At 48.2% G+C, this 14375-nt stretch overlaps 1 protein-coding gene across 5 annotated transcripts in view; it reads left to right on the forward strand.

The window, feature by feature from the left end:
• GJC2 (gap junction protein gamma 2) overlaps positions 1 to 14375 on the forward strand; it is a 114997-nt gene that overhangs the window by 56771 nt on the left and 43851 nt on the right. The window lies entirely within an intron of this gene.

Raw genomic sequence — 14375 nt, forward strand, 5'->3', positions numbered from 1 at the left:
CTTCCTGAGTGACCTTACACAAATCACTGACTCTATGCCAGGCCTCGCTTCTCCATCTTTAAAAATGAGAGAATGGCTCATTACCTCACAGGGATGTGGTGAAAGTAAAACACACTAATGAGTGTGAGGTGTTCAGATACCACAGTGATGAATAGTAGTACCTACCTAGACAGCCCTTGAGACTGTTTTGGCCTCATCTTGGGAAGTGCAGATCGCCCTCAATGCCCACTGATGTTGGCCATTGCAGTCAACATCCTGTAGGGTGAAGGCATCTAGGTACAGAAGAGATATACCAGGGATAGCAGCAATGCAAGTTACCCCACCAGAGGGTCTCTACCCTGAGCTGGACAACCACCTCCCAGGACAGAATAAATCCAGGTCCGTTCAGTCTAACTGGGGAGGGGGATGTTGTTGCTGTAGTAGTATAAATGCCTGTCCATTTGTGGACTACCGTCAACCAAACTCATTTCAGGTACCATACACGTAGATGCCTCAGGGTTAGTGCCCTAGAAGTAGAATAGCTGTGAAGGAGAGTAGAGCTCTGAAAGCACCCTGAGCAGTGATATGCTGCCAACATTTTAACCAGGGGTGCCCTCAAATTTTTTTGGCTTAAGTCAGTATTGAGTACAGCGTTGCCTGGGTAAAATAGCCTTGTTTTCCCTTCTTCCCCCTAAAACTGAATCATTCCAGTTTCTTTTCCTGCCAAAAAAACCATCAGTTCCATGCTCTTTCCCACTCCCAAGTCCCTCATCCTTCCTCGCTGGTACTTCTAGGCTTCTCCTCGAAACTGCCATTGAGATTCCCCTCTCGGCTGTTGTTCCTTGCAGCATCATTGGGGGCAGGTGGGTTGTTCTGAGGTCTCTGCTAGCAGCAGTGATGGCAGGTGAGACATCTCGCAGGCTCTGGTTGGAGTGGTTGAACAGATGAGGAGCGAGTCCTCTCTGGTGTTGGGCTGTGTGGCCAGCTGGCGAATGGCTCCTCTTTTGGCTCTTGTGGTGGGCCCGGTTTCGTTTTGAGTTTACAGGTCAGGCTCTGATCTAGGTTACACAGATGTAAATCCAGAGTGACACTGGTTGGGAATTTTTCAACCTTTTTTTTTTTCTATGAGGTCAGAAAATGCTGATGCGTCAAAACCATAATTTTTCACGGGAAAGGGGCGGTTTGGACAAATTTCACTGGGCAGGCTTCTCAGATCCAGGGGTAGAATTTCCGGTCAAAACCAGAAAGAGACAACGAGACAGAAACCCCCCGAGAATAGCTAGATTCCAAGGCCAGAAGGGACCACTGTGACCATGTAGTCTGATGTCCTGCATAACACAGGCTGTGGAACTTCCCTGAAATAATTCCTAGAGCAGCTCTTTTAGAGAAAGCCAATGCGCTGGTGGTTAGCTCACTTACCCGGGATGTGGGAGATCCAGGAGCAAGTCCCTGCTTTGGAGCAAAGACATGACCCTGGGCTATGTTGCTTCTGGAAGGCAAGGATCAGAGAGATAGTGTGAGGTCTCATTTATTAGTGTGCATTGAGTTCATTGTGAGTCTCGGGGGAAGGGTACTCAGGGAGTACAACCCAGGTGAGTGCTCCAATCGCCAAGCGATGGGTTACTGTGGGCGGGCATCTCTCCACCTTCCCTGTTGGAGTTGTTCCACTTTGTATAAATAATTTACATATCCATTGGGCCAGAGAGAAAGAGACTGACCCTCTAGCCTGAGGCTTCCTGGGATGTGGGAGACACAGGGACTGGAACATGTGTCTCCCACATCCCCCGAGTGCCGAAACCACCAGGCTATTCTGGGGTGGGTCTTTCTTTTCCTGTCTTTTTGTGACTTTTTTTTTTGAAAGCTCTTGGCTTTTGTCCCAATGCAGAATGGGGCAAGTTTTGAAAGCTCATGGGACAGGATGGGAAAACCGTTTCTCACCCAGCATCACTTTACTGCTCAGGGTTTATCCTGGTGTAGTGGAGAAGCTGGCCCCCTGTTTTAAGGAGATTTAGGTTTTACTGATCCAGCTCTGAGCTGGATTAGCTCAACTTTGCAAAGGAAAAAAATAGCCATTGCTGCTACATGCAGCAAGGTGGGGTTTTGGCTGGTATGACTTCGTCTGAGTAATGCACTAGGGTGGAGACAGGCGCAACAATTGAAGGGTCTACCCTCTCATGGCTCCCCAGAATGGGAGGCTTCCAAGGAACCAGCCAAAATAAATATTTTCAGCATAGGCAGGGATTGTCTGAAGTGGGTTGGAGGATGCAGGAATGTGCTACTGCCGGCAGCCAGGAAGGTGACATAACATTGTGTGTGACAAGACCCTGAACTCATTCATTGAAAGGAATTCAGGAGTCACTTTATTGTGTGCCAACTTTGCAACAGGAGCAGGGAATCATTTTGCAAAACCAGACCGATCCGGGGATGCATAATCCCTATACAGTCTAGTGTTGCTTTGGACAGGAGTTCCTTCCATGGTTTAAAGAAGGGTGTTCTTTCTTCCAAGATTTAATGGAGGTAGTTTGCACGGATGTCCATGAAAGATTAGGGAGCTGACAATCTCCAGGTCTACTGCAAAGGCAGATGATGCTCGTTAAGCGATTGTAAATTGGAATTCTTTCCAAACGGGGAGCGGGGAGAGTGCAGTTAGGTTGTTCATAATCTGCCTTGGTTTTGTGGCATCCGAGTATGGTGGGGCACCCGGGTGGTTCACCAGCAATTAAGCAGATGTATGGCACATGCTGCCATGCAGGGCTTGTTTAAGAGCTTGTGACAGGGCCTTTCATGGCTGGGCAGCCTAGTGGCTAGATTGTTGGTTGGTCAGGCCAAAGGGGGTGGTAGGGAGACCCAGGCCCTCCCTCTCCACTGGGTCCCAGTGGTTCAACCCCTAAACAGAGGGGATGGGTCTCCTTTTGGCAGGGGCTGTGTGTGGGGGTCAAGACCAGTTTCCCTGGGCTACTTCCTACAAGTCTCTTTAGTTTGGGGCGTGGCCCCACTAGTCCAGTTGGCCCCCCAGTTGGGGCTTATCTGCAGGCTCCCCTTGGCAGGGGAAGATTTACTTGCCTCAAGTGGCTACGCTGGCTGTCAGGTCGCTGATCCGTCGCTTTGGGCAGGCAAACAGACCTCCCCAGTCAGCCCCCAACTGAGCCAGGCTCCCTTCTTTTGTCCCCCCTGCAAGCCTGGCATTGGCTGCAGGTATAGTGGGGCGGGGCTAGCTGAACCCACCCATTTTCTTTAACCCCTGCTGTGCCAGGCGGCGGTTTCTCTGCTCCCTCACTGAGCTGTTGTAAAGAGCTGGGTAAAAGAAGCCATTTGCAATGCACAATCATGGCCAACTTTATTGGTCCAACAAAACCCATCATGAATGCTTCATATGCTTGAGCACCATCTACTAGCATACTTCCAGTGAACTAATGACCTCTGTATAGACAGAGCCCTCTCACAACAGGCTGAGGTAGCTCTGGAGGTGAAACAGTGGTTCATTCTTCATCCCTATCCAATCCTTGGCCTCTCTACTGAGGTGAGAGTTTTTATATCCCATCACCAATCCCCTGAGCCATCACCCCTCCTCCACCCCCCTCTCCCTGTAATTTGGAATTCCAGTCTCAGCAAAATAATACTGGAAAGGAATAATAGACTGTAATACTCATGTCATCGTAACTTCCCCAGGCATCGGCGACAATAAAGGGGTCAGTTCCCATGGGCTGGAGAAGGTTGCCTTCATTTCAATAGCTGGAACTAGGTGTAGTTGAACTGCCCACACTGTGAAGTCAAACAATGTGATTTAGTGTCTGAAATGCTCTAGGTTTTTCTCTCATGGAAGGAGGGGCTGGCAGATGGAGGCAGGAAATGAAATCTGCATTCTCAAAGGCAATGACAATGGTGCTGTTCTACCGATCCTTTAATTTTCCGTTAGGCTTTGGAAAATGTTTCTTGGACATCGCAAATGGGCAATGAAACGAGGAGCAGAAAGTAACTGCGTTGGCCAAGGGAGAAAACAGGCTTTCAACTGCATTTTGAAAGGGGTTGGAGGTGAAGTGATGGAGTAAAGCGGAGCTGAGGCCTTTCCAGATGGCGGGATCTGCAGACCAGAAAGCCCTTGCACCAGGCGTGGTGACATCGTGTGCAAGGGAGCAGCGGGGATCTGAATTAGATGAGCAGAGTAGAGAACCAATGGACGATTTGGAAAAGAACAAGGGCAATAACAATAATTCACCGTGAAATGGCTCCTGGTATGGTTGGAGAGCCAGTGTGGTATTTGGGGAAGGAGGTGCCGGGGTTAATTTTCTCTGCACCCGCTGATGTCTGGAGGGCTGAGTCTTGGGGAGGACCCAGGGAAGGGACCTGCAGTAACCAAGATGAGAGGAGCTCAAGGCATAGGCCTGAGGATGTTAGCAGGGGTGGAGCTGAGCGGGCGGTGTGCCACGGTGGTGGGAGGAGAGATCAAAGCGCCCAGGATAATGGTCAGTGTGTGGAAAGTAAAACCAAATGGAAAAATCTGTGTCTAGGACGGAGACAGAACAAGAGAAACAGCTGCATCCGAGACAGCGTCTCCTGCCCGAGAGAAGAGAATTCACCGGGGGTTGTTGTACTTAAAGTACTGCACAGGATCTTTTCAGGGGGAATAAGGCAGAACGCCACATTTATTAGTAATACATGTATTCATTAACACTGTATTATATGCATATAATATATTACACTTACACTCACACACACACACACAAACACATTCCGTCTTGTTGTTACCAATTAGTTGCTCCCCTTAACTTCACTGGCCAGGTGAGTTAGATGGGGGAGGGGGTGGAGCCGGGCTTCTGCCGATCCGGATCGATGCTCCCATGTTGACAAGACGAGACCCGGAGTTCTCTGCAAGACACCTTACTTTTATAGCAGCTTTCCTCTTATGCAAATCTATACCAAATTTAAACTCTGTGTCTGTGTCCATTGGTCCTTTGTGCTGCTTTCTTTTGAGTGTTGTCCCAATGCTGCAAAGAGGGTGTTTCCAAAAGAAGGTGCTTGCTTCTAACCCCCGAGGCCGTCAGTATGTCTGCTTGTCTTTAATGAGCCCACTTGACACGTTTTATTGTCCTTGGGTCTGGCTCCCAGCCCCTCTCCAACAGTTGAGGCTGTCTGGAGGTGTTGCCTTCCATGCCTTGCTCATTCACACCTCATTCATTCAACAGGGCAATTGATTAAGAGTGGGGGGGGGGAGAGCTCTTGTTCTACTGCTAGCAAAAAGAAATTTTTCTTCTATCTTATTCTATCCTTAGGGGCTATAATATTATACCAAGGGCAATGCAAAGTTTCTAAATGAGGCTTTGATACAAAGTTCCATGAAAACAGAGGTCACACGTAGGTAGACCCACCATAAGGTTATATGAAGAGGCACAATGTAAAGACATATGAAAATTATCAGAGATTGATCTACATTGTCCCCCTTTTGACCTCTCAAGAACAATTCTTGAGTGGTCACCATATAAATCTTTTGTATTTGTTGCAAACAAACCAAACAATTATAACCAGGTGAATATAACTAAAACCATTACAATTGACTAAACACCAGATATAACATAAACACAAATGCAAACAATTATAATTATAATAATTGGAAATACAACAAAACCATTATTATTACAATAATTGGGTACATTGACAAACAAAATGAGGCCCAAAGTCACTGAGGTCAGGACCTTTTTAAGCACACACAACAAATAAGATTTTGTAGGAGTACCACAGTTGTTATGCAAGGTTAAGCTGATTTGGACTTTAACTAACATTCAGTTGCTAAAATGTTGTAGAATTTCCTATTTTTAACAGTTGTTCTCAGAGGTTTCTGGGGACCTGAAAGATGGGGCCATACAATTATGGGCCAAGGTCTTACAGGTTACGGGGGCCCAAGAACTACCCTTCAGGGCTTGGGGAAATAGAATCAGAGTGCATAGAGGAAAGTGTGGAATTAATAATAATACAAGCAAATGTAACTAACAATACAAATGTATTAATAACAAAAATCAACAACAAAATGATTATTAGAGAACCTAACAACAAATAAACCTGATGCACTGGGGACCAAAGTGTTTTAGACACAAGGGGTGATTGATAAGTTGGATGGAGATGGGGGAAGTAGAGAGAGGAAAAGACATTTGCCCTGTCTAGTGTAGTATTTCCTCTTTTTCTGGACCCAATGCTAGCACAGGACACCACTAGAGACAGACACAGAACATGCAACACAGAACACTGAACACAGACTTTGTCATGACACTATAACCATGGTATTTTATAACTCTTCAGCTGGTACCAGCTCTCCTGATGTTCTGGTTCAGAGCCTGAAAGATAGAAGCTTGGAAACAAATTAGCACAGTGCTTTCACCCTGGCAGAACCTGCTTGGTCTCTGCCACAGTGTGTTTGGTACTTGGGGCTGCACAAATGCTAATTAAGTGGTGCATTTTTTTGTGGGTGTAAATCCTCCCTTTCTTTCAGTAAAAGGGCGTTAACACTCCATCTAGAAAAAAAATTTCTGTTTTAAAATCTTCAGCCATTTTGCCATGGCCTGGAGATCTGAGGCAGAAGCAGGCACTGTTGTTAACTGTTTCAATGGCATTTTGGCCCTGGGAGGAGGAATTTACCCAAATATCCCAAATATCCCCCTTCCCAATCTCCAGAGGGGTCCCAAAGGTCTGCCCCCTTCTGGGGTCTTAAATGTTTCTTCTCCTGATGTTACTGCTGCTGTAAGATTTGAGAGTGCTGTTTTAACTCTTTGTACCCAACTTGTTTTTCAGTTTCTTTATCTATTGCTTGCCTGAGCCCAATCCTGCTTTTTCCAATAAACAGTTCCTTTCCATGGGCACAAGCCTTGTTCCACTACCAATTTAGCAAGGAGGGTGGGCTTTCCAACTAGCCCCCACCCTTCCTGGTTCTGTTTCTTAAATATTTTCTTCAAAATTGTGAAATTACCACAATATTACTTACAAAAAACAAAACAAACATAAACCACACTACACTGCCCAAACTCCTATATCCTTCAGAGTTTGGTTTAACAGAACAAGATTTGTATCTTATGTTTTTAACCCACTCTGGGCCAGAGGGAGAGATGCTAAGCTTCCCTCTGTATTACTCGGTCTGCTACCACCGAGGGTTCATACACCAATTATACAAATCCTTCCCCGGATTAGATCCTTCCCCGGATCAGAGTGAGAAACACTAAGTTCTCCTCTTTAGCTCAGTCTTGCTACGGCTGAGGGTGTATGTACCTCTACAACACAATTTAAACTTAAACTCCTATATCCTTCAGACTTTGGTTAGATCCTTCCCCGGATCAGAGTGAGAAACACTAAGTTCTCCTCTTTAGCTCAGTCATGAACACAATTTAAACCTAAACTCCTATATCCTTCAGAGTTTGGTTAATTAACTGAAAGTTTACGCTCTTTTTCCTCTAGTGCCAGGCTTGCTAAAGCTGGCGGTGTGCACACCAGTTTTATAATAACTGTGGATTCTATGCTTGCTCCCCCTTTCGCATTCTCCACCAAAATGTTGTACTTAAAGTACTGCACAGGATCTTTTCAGGGGGAATAAGGCAGAACGCCACATTTATTAGTAATACATGTATTCATTAACACTGTATTATATGCATATAATATATTACACTTACACTCACACACACACACACAAACACATTCCGTCTTGTTGTTACCAATTAGTTGCTCCCCTTAACTTCACTGGCCAGGTGAGTTAGATGGGGGAGGGGGTGGAGCCGGGCTTCTGCCGATCCGGATCGATGCTCCCATGTTGACAAGACGAGACCCGGAGTTCTCTGCAAGACACCTTACTTTTATAGCAGCTTTCCTCTTATGCAAATCTATACCAAATTTAAACTCTGTGTCTGTGTCCATTGGTCCTTTGTGCTGCTTTCTTTTGAGTGTTGTCCCAATGCTGCAAAGAGGGTGTTTCCAAAAGAAGGTGCTTGCTTCTAACCCCCGAGGCCGTCAGTATGTCTGCTTGTCTTTAATGAGCCCACTTGACACGTTTTATTGTCCTTGGGTCTGGCTCCCAGCCCCTCTCCAACAGTTGAGGCTGTCTGGAGGTGTTGCCTTCCATGCCTTGCTCATTCACACCTCATTCATTCAACAGGGCAATTGATTAAGAGTGGGGGGGGGGAGAGCTCTTGTTCTACTGCTAGCAAAAAGAAATTTTTCTTCTATCTTATTCTATCCTTAGGGGCTATAATATTATACCAAGGGCAATGCAAAGTTTCTAAATGAGGCTTTGATACAAAGTTCCATGAAAACAGAGGTCACACGTAGGTAGACCCACCATAAGGTTATATGAAGAGGCACAATGTAAAGACATATGAAAATTATCAGAGATTGATCTACAGGGTGGGGCAGCATCAATCTAGCTGGCCCAGAGGGGCTGCAGTGCAGAGGTGAATGCACCCGGGGAGCACAGGTGGGAGGGCAAGGCTGGCCACCATGAAAGGTCCTCACCCAGAGAGGAGAAGGAAAAGGAGATGGGGGAGTTCAGGACCGAGGGTAGAGAAAAAGGAGGGGGATGGAGAAAATACACTGGTGGGACTTGGGAACAACTCTACAGACGTCATTGGTGAAAAACTGGCATCAGCTACAAGAGGGGTCGGGGTGGTCTAGTGGACAGGGTGCTGGACGGGGACTTGAAACCTGCTTCTGTTCCCAGCTTGACCACTGTGTCTGTTAGCACATCTCCTCACCTTGCTGTGCCTGTGTCTCCACTCCCACCCCCATGTCTTGTCTGTTTAGATCAGAAGCTCATTTTGGGGTAGGGCCTGTCCCGTATCATGTGTGTGCAGCACTTAGCACAGCACGGCTCTGATCTTTGTTGGGGGCCACTAATAAAAGTAGGCCCAGGCTCTGTGTGACCTCGGGCCTGTCCCTCAACATCCGTCCCTGTGGGTCCTCATCTATAAAATGGGGGTTTATCACCTCCACGGGGATGCGCTGAGGCTGAATTCATCAGTGTCTGTAAAGCCCTCTGCGACCCTGAGATGGAGGAGGAGTAGAAAGGCAGAGCATTGTTAACGGCAAATCTGTAAGGACCCCATTAAAATGTCAACATGAATCAGTGTTGGCGAGCAAAGACAACATGATACGCCAGGCCCGTTCTCCCTCCACCCACGGCAAACTGGGCTGAACACTGGTCTGCCTCAGATACCAAGAGAACTGGGTGGAGAGCTGAACAGGGCCGGCTCCAGGCACCAGCGCAGGAAGCAGGTGCTTGGGGCGGCCAATGGAAAGGGGCGGCACGTCCGGGCCTTCGGTGGCGATTCGGCGGCGGGTCCCTCCGTCCCTCTCGGACGGAAGGACCGGCTGCCGGATTGGCGCCGAAGAATGAAGCGGCGCTGTAGAGCAGCCGCCGAAGTGCCGCCGATCATGGCTTTATCTTTTTTTTTTTTTTTCCGCCGCTTGGGGCGGCAAAAAAGCTGGAGCGGCCCTGATCACATTATTGGGATTTTTAATACTGCCGTGCCGTTTGTACCGTAGTGTACGAATGACAGATGAAGCATTCACTGTAAATGAATGAAAGATGCAGCACGCAGGTGCTATTAATATCCAATACTATACTGCAGGGGTGGCCATCCTGTGACTCCGGAGCACGTGCGGCTCTTCAGAAGTTAATATGCGGCTCCTTGCATAGGCGATGTCTCCAAGGCTGGAGCTACAGGTGCCAACTTTCCAATGCGCTGTGGGGTGCTCACTGCTCAGCCCCTGCTCTGCCGCAGGTCCTGCCACCACTCCACCCCTTCCCGCAAGGCCCCTGCCCCTTCCCCCGAGCCTGCCATGCCCTCGCTTCTCCCCCCTCCCCACCAGAGCCTCCTGTGCACTGCAAAACAGCTGATTGCGGCGGGCGGGAGGCGTGGGGGGGATGGGGAGGCGCTGATTGGCGGGGCTGCCAGTGGGCGGGAGGCGCTCAGGACTGGAGGGAGGTAGCGGATGGGGGGGGCAGCTGACGTATTACTGCGGCTCTTTAGCAATGTTCATTGGTAAATTCTGGCTCCTTCTCCGGCTCAGGTTGGCCACCCCTGCTCTACTGCAATCACTGCTCGGTGTAATGCTTATTACTCGTATCCTGTAGGACTTTGGTGTCTGCTGTTTCTAGCTACCGGAGGGCCTTATATAAAAAAGTACTGTGGGGTTCTACATTGTTGGTCCAAAATACCGCATGGATTGTCACATTTTGGATTATTACTGTAGCTTTTTTTTCCTCTAAGGGGAGTGATAAAACATGACACCCTTAGGGGTTTCCATTCTTACTCCTTCATTATCCACCGGCACATGGATTGTGCTGAGGTTTTTTGTATAAACGAGGATGAACCAAAGATTGTAAGACTGGATTTTCAAGAACTCCCTCCCACATCATCCTTACCCCCTCCCTTTCCTGCCCAGGGCAAAGCTCTCTCTGTTGCAGAAGTTTTCAAACCCCGGTTGTCCACGGAGCACGTCTATGTAGCTTCTGTAACAACAAAGCACCTATCAGTCTTCAGAGGGCCAGATCCACAGCGGGTGTAAATCTGCATCGTTCCATTGAAATGAATGGCACTCTGTTGAGTCATGCCAGCTCAGGGTCTAGCCAGAGACACTTTCTGCTAGCTTTAGGTTTCCTTTTTGTAACAAACTAAAGTAAAACCAGTTTCTTCAGGCCCTTATTTATCTGTTGTTTCTTTGGTGTGAATTCAGCTATGATCAAATTTGCAAACAACACCAAAACTGGAAGGGGGTGGCCAGTGTGCATGGAAGATAAAACAATCAGCAAGAGGACCTGAGATCAGAACAGGGGTTCCTGCAAGATTCGGGACTAAAATCTGATCCCCAGGGGTAGGAAGTTATCAGCACCGACAGGGGAGGCTCTAGCTTTTTTGCCGCCCCAAGCACGGCAGGCAGGCTGCTTTCGGTGGCATGCCTGCGGGAGGTCCGCCGGTCCCACGGCTTCGGCGTACCCGCCGCCGAATTGCTGCCGAATCCGCAGGACTGGCAGACCTCCCACAGGCATGCTGCCGAAGGCTGCCTGACTGCTGCCCTCGCAGGGACCGGCAGGGCGCCCCCCGCGGCTTGCCTCCCCAGGCACGCGCTTGGAGCGCTGGTGCCAGGAGCCGCCGCTGAGCACCGATACACAATGTAACCAAGAGGGAGCAGCCATTGTCCTGCAAGAGAGTCTGTTATTTGATTTATTTGTATTGCAGTAGCTCTTGTAGATCCCAGTGAGGACTGGATTCCCAGGTGCTAGAATCGCACACACGCATTCACTAGGATGACAGTCAGTTTTTCTCCATAACACCAAACAAATACTGCTTTTTTCACACAACTTGCACCCGAGAGCTGCTGCAGGAGAATTGTGGGGGCTGGGGATTGTGAGGTGCCCAGTGTGTCCCTTTAAGATCATGCCTCTGTTGGAACCCTGGAAGTTTGCACGGCCAATAGTGACATTTAGTGCAAGAGGTGCTGGGGGTACACAAGCTGTTAGCTGCTCAGCTCTGCTAATAACACATTAATAACCGGCACCTGTGTGTGCACGCACATCTGGATATGTCTTGAGAGGATTTCTGCCTTAAGGACTGGTCCACAGCATGAAACAGATGGAGAATCTCTGCTCTCTCTCTCTCGCTCTGTCCTAGAGCTGTGTACTGGCACCCAGCCCCATAGTACCTGCGTCCCTGCTCCATTGCATTGTCCCGCACTGAGTTGCAAAAGCATCACAAATTTTAAACAGCTTGGGAAGGGCTGACTGGTTTCCTCCACCCCACATCCCTCTTCCTTTTGCCTTATAAATGTTCATTCATGAAAAAATTCCCATAGTGTTGAAAGGGGGGAAAACTGGCCTCCACTGATGTTCTTGCTTCATTTCCGCGCTCAGGCCATGGTATGAACGTGGTGGGATCTCCCTTTTTAATCTCTGTTTTCACAGCTGGATTTTTTTTTCTTTTCTGCTTTTTATTACAGCTCATTCTCCGGAATGGCTGGTTTTAGCGCGGTGTATGTGCTTGTGTTTCCATGCTTGAACCAAAAACCCTGCCAGATTCCAGCTAGGCAGAAGAAGAGGTTGAAACTTGTCTGAGGAAGGGTGAACTGGGAAGCCAGTGAGTAAAAGCAAAAACTCATGGCACAAGCAGATATTTGAAAGGCCCCGCAGTTGTAAAAAACAAATAGAAAAATAATGCCCCGTGGTGATGACAGAAACAGATCTGTGCCCTTTGCGTTCAAGGAAAGGCTTGGCACTCACAAGGATTCTTCCCAGTGGTAATTGATTATGATTGGGTCGAATCCTGAAGTCTTTATTAAGTGGGCATTCGGCCCCTACTTCAGCAAAATGCTGTTAAAGTCAGTGGGAGTTTGGCTGAGTAAAGGCAGAGTAAGAGAGGAAGGGTGGTCATGTCGGGAAGGTGCCGGCATCAGATTCAGGAGACCTGGATGCTATTCCTGCCTCTGCCACAGACTCGGTTTGACCTTGGGCAAGTCATTTAATCTTCCTGTGCCTCGCCTGTAAAACAAGGATAAAAATATTCTGTTATATAACTCTCTTGGCTAGTTAACTAGATAGTAAACTCTTCAGGGCAGGAGCTGTCTCTTTGTGTGTGTGTGTGTGGGGGGGGGCACGGTGGGGCCTTAATCTCTGTTGAGGCCTCAGGGTAACGAACAATAATTATCAAGATTTGGTCCCCATTGACTTCAGTAAGTGTTTGGCCTCAGTGAAGCCCTTCAGGATTTATAGGCATAATGTTCTTGTTAATGGATTTCCTTCATATAGCCCCATTGATTTGCATGGCACTTTAGAAACCCAGAGGAAGCAATTCCCTGCCCCAAAGAATTTACAGGCTAAGATTCGTAGACTCATAGACTTTAAAGCCAGAAGGGACCACTGTGATCATCTAGTCTGACCTCCTGTATAACGCAGGACATAGGACTCCTGCTTCAAGTGTAGTAGCTGCAGTTGAACTAGAACATCTCCCTTAGAAAAACATCCACTCTTGATCTGAAGATTTACAGTGATGGAGAATCCACCAGAACCCTTGGTGAGCTGTTCCAATGGTTAATTACCGTCACTGTTTAGAATGTGTGTCTTATTTCCAGTCTGAATTTGTCAAGCTCCAACTTCCAGCCATTGGATCTTGTTATACCATTGTTTGCTAAATTAGAGAGCCCTCTGTTACCGTATTTCTCGTCTCCATGGTACCCCGAGGCATGCTGATTTTAAAAACGTCTTTCTTTAGTACCTGCTATTTAACATCCTCCTTAGTTACTGTTTGGAATGGAAAATATTTTTTCATCCATGTATGATATAACTACATCATCTGGCGTTCCCCAAATACAGAAGAGATATATGTATTGAACATTTCTGCCTTTTCTGCATTATTATTGATAGTTCTACCATTTCCAGCTGGTACTTGACAAGTACCATTATTAGGATTCCCTGTTTTTCTGATATATCTAAAACATTGGTTCCCAAACTGGGGGCATGAAGAAATTCCAAGGGGGGCGCAAGGCTGCCCGGCCCTTGAGCTCCTGGCCGGGGAGGATAGCCCCCGGCCCCTCCCGTTCTGTCCACCCTCCCCTGTAGTTATGCTGCCGCACGGGCAGCTTGCACCCGTCCACTTCCCAGGCTTTCCAATAAGCCAGTCCTGCCACTCTGAGCGGCCTGGTAAGGGGGAGCGGGGGAGGAGGGATTGGATAAGGGGCAGGAGGTCCTGGGGGGGGGTGGCAGTCAGGGGACAGGGAGCGGTTGGATGGGGCGGAGATTCTGGAGGTGGTGGTCAGGAGACAGGGAGCGGGGGGGTTGGATAGGCGTGGGAGTCCCAGGGGGCCTGTCAGGGGTGGGGGTGTGGATAGGGGTCAGGGCAGTCAGGAGACAGGGAGCAGGGGGGTTGGATAGGGGGTGGGGTCCTGGGGGGCGGGGGTCCCGGGAGGGGGCAGTCAGGGGACAAGGAGCAGGGGGGGTTGGATAGGAGGTGTGGTCCCAGGAGGGGGTGGTCAGGGGACAAGGATGGGGGGGGTTGGATGATGGTAAAGGAGAGGTGGGGGGCATGAGGGTTTGTCGAAAATTAAAAAGGGGGCGTGATGCCAAAAAATTTGGGAACCGCTGATCTAAAACAACAACACCACCTCCTCCCCCCCACCCAATAAAACCCCATACTTCTTTCAATTGTCCTTAACTCTTCTGGCTATGGAGTTCTCCTAGTGTCCTTTTGCATGCCTTATCGATTTTCTACAATTTCTAGCTTCTAATTTGTATTCATTGCTATCAACATCTCTCTTTTCCCATTTGTTTTTATATATCTAATTATAGCTGCTTTCTCTTCCCCTCTTAGCCCAGCTATTTTTTTATTTTATTTTTAACCAGTGTAGGATTCTTTCTCAATTGTGGGGTTGTGACT

This window comes from Chrysemys picta, chromosome 2 (assembly GCF_011386835.1).
Source record: "Chrysemys picta bellii isolate R12L10 chromosome 2, ASM1138683v2, whole genome shotgun sequence".
In the NCBI taxonomy this organism is placed as follows: domain Eukaryota; kingdom Metazoa; phylum Chordata; order Testudines; family Emydidae; genus Chrysemys; species Chrysemys picta.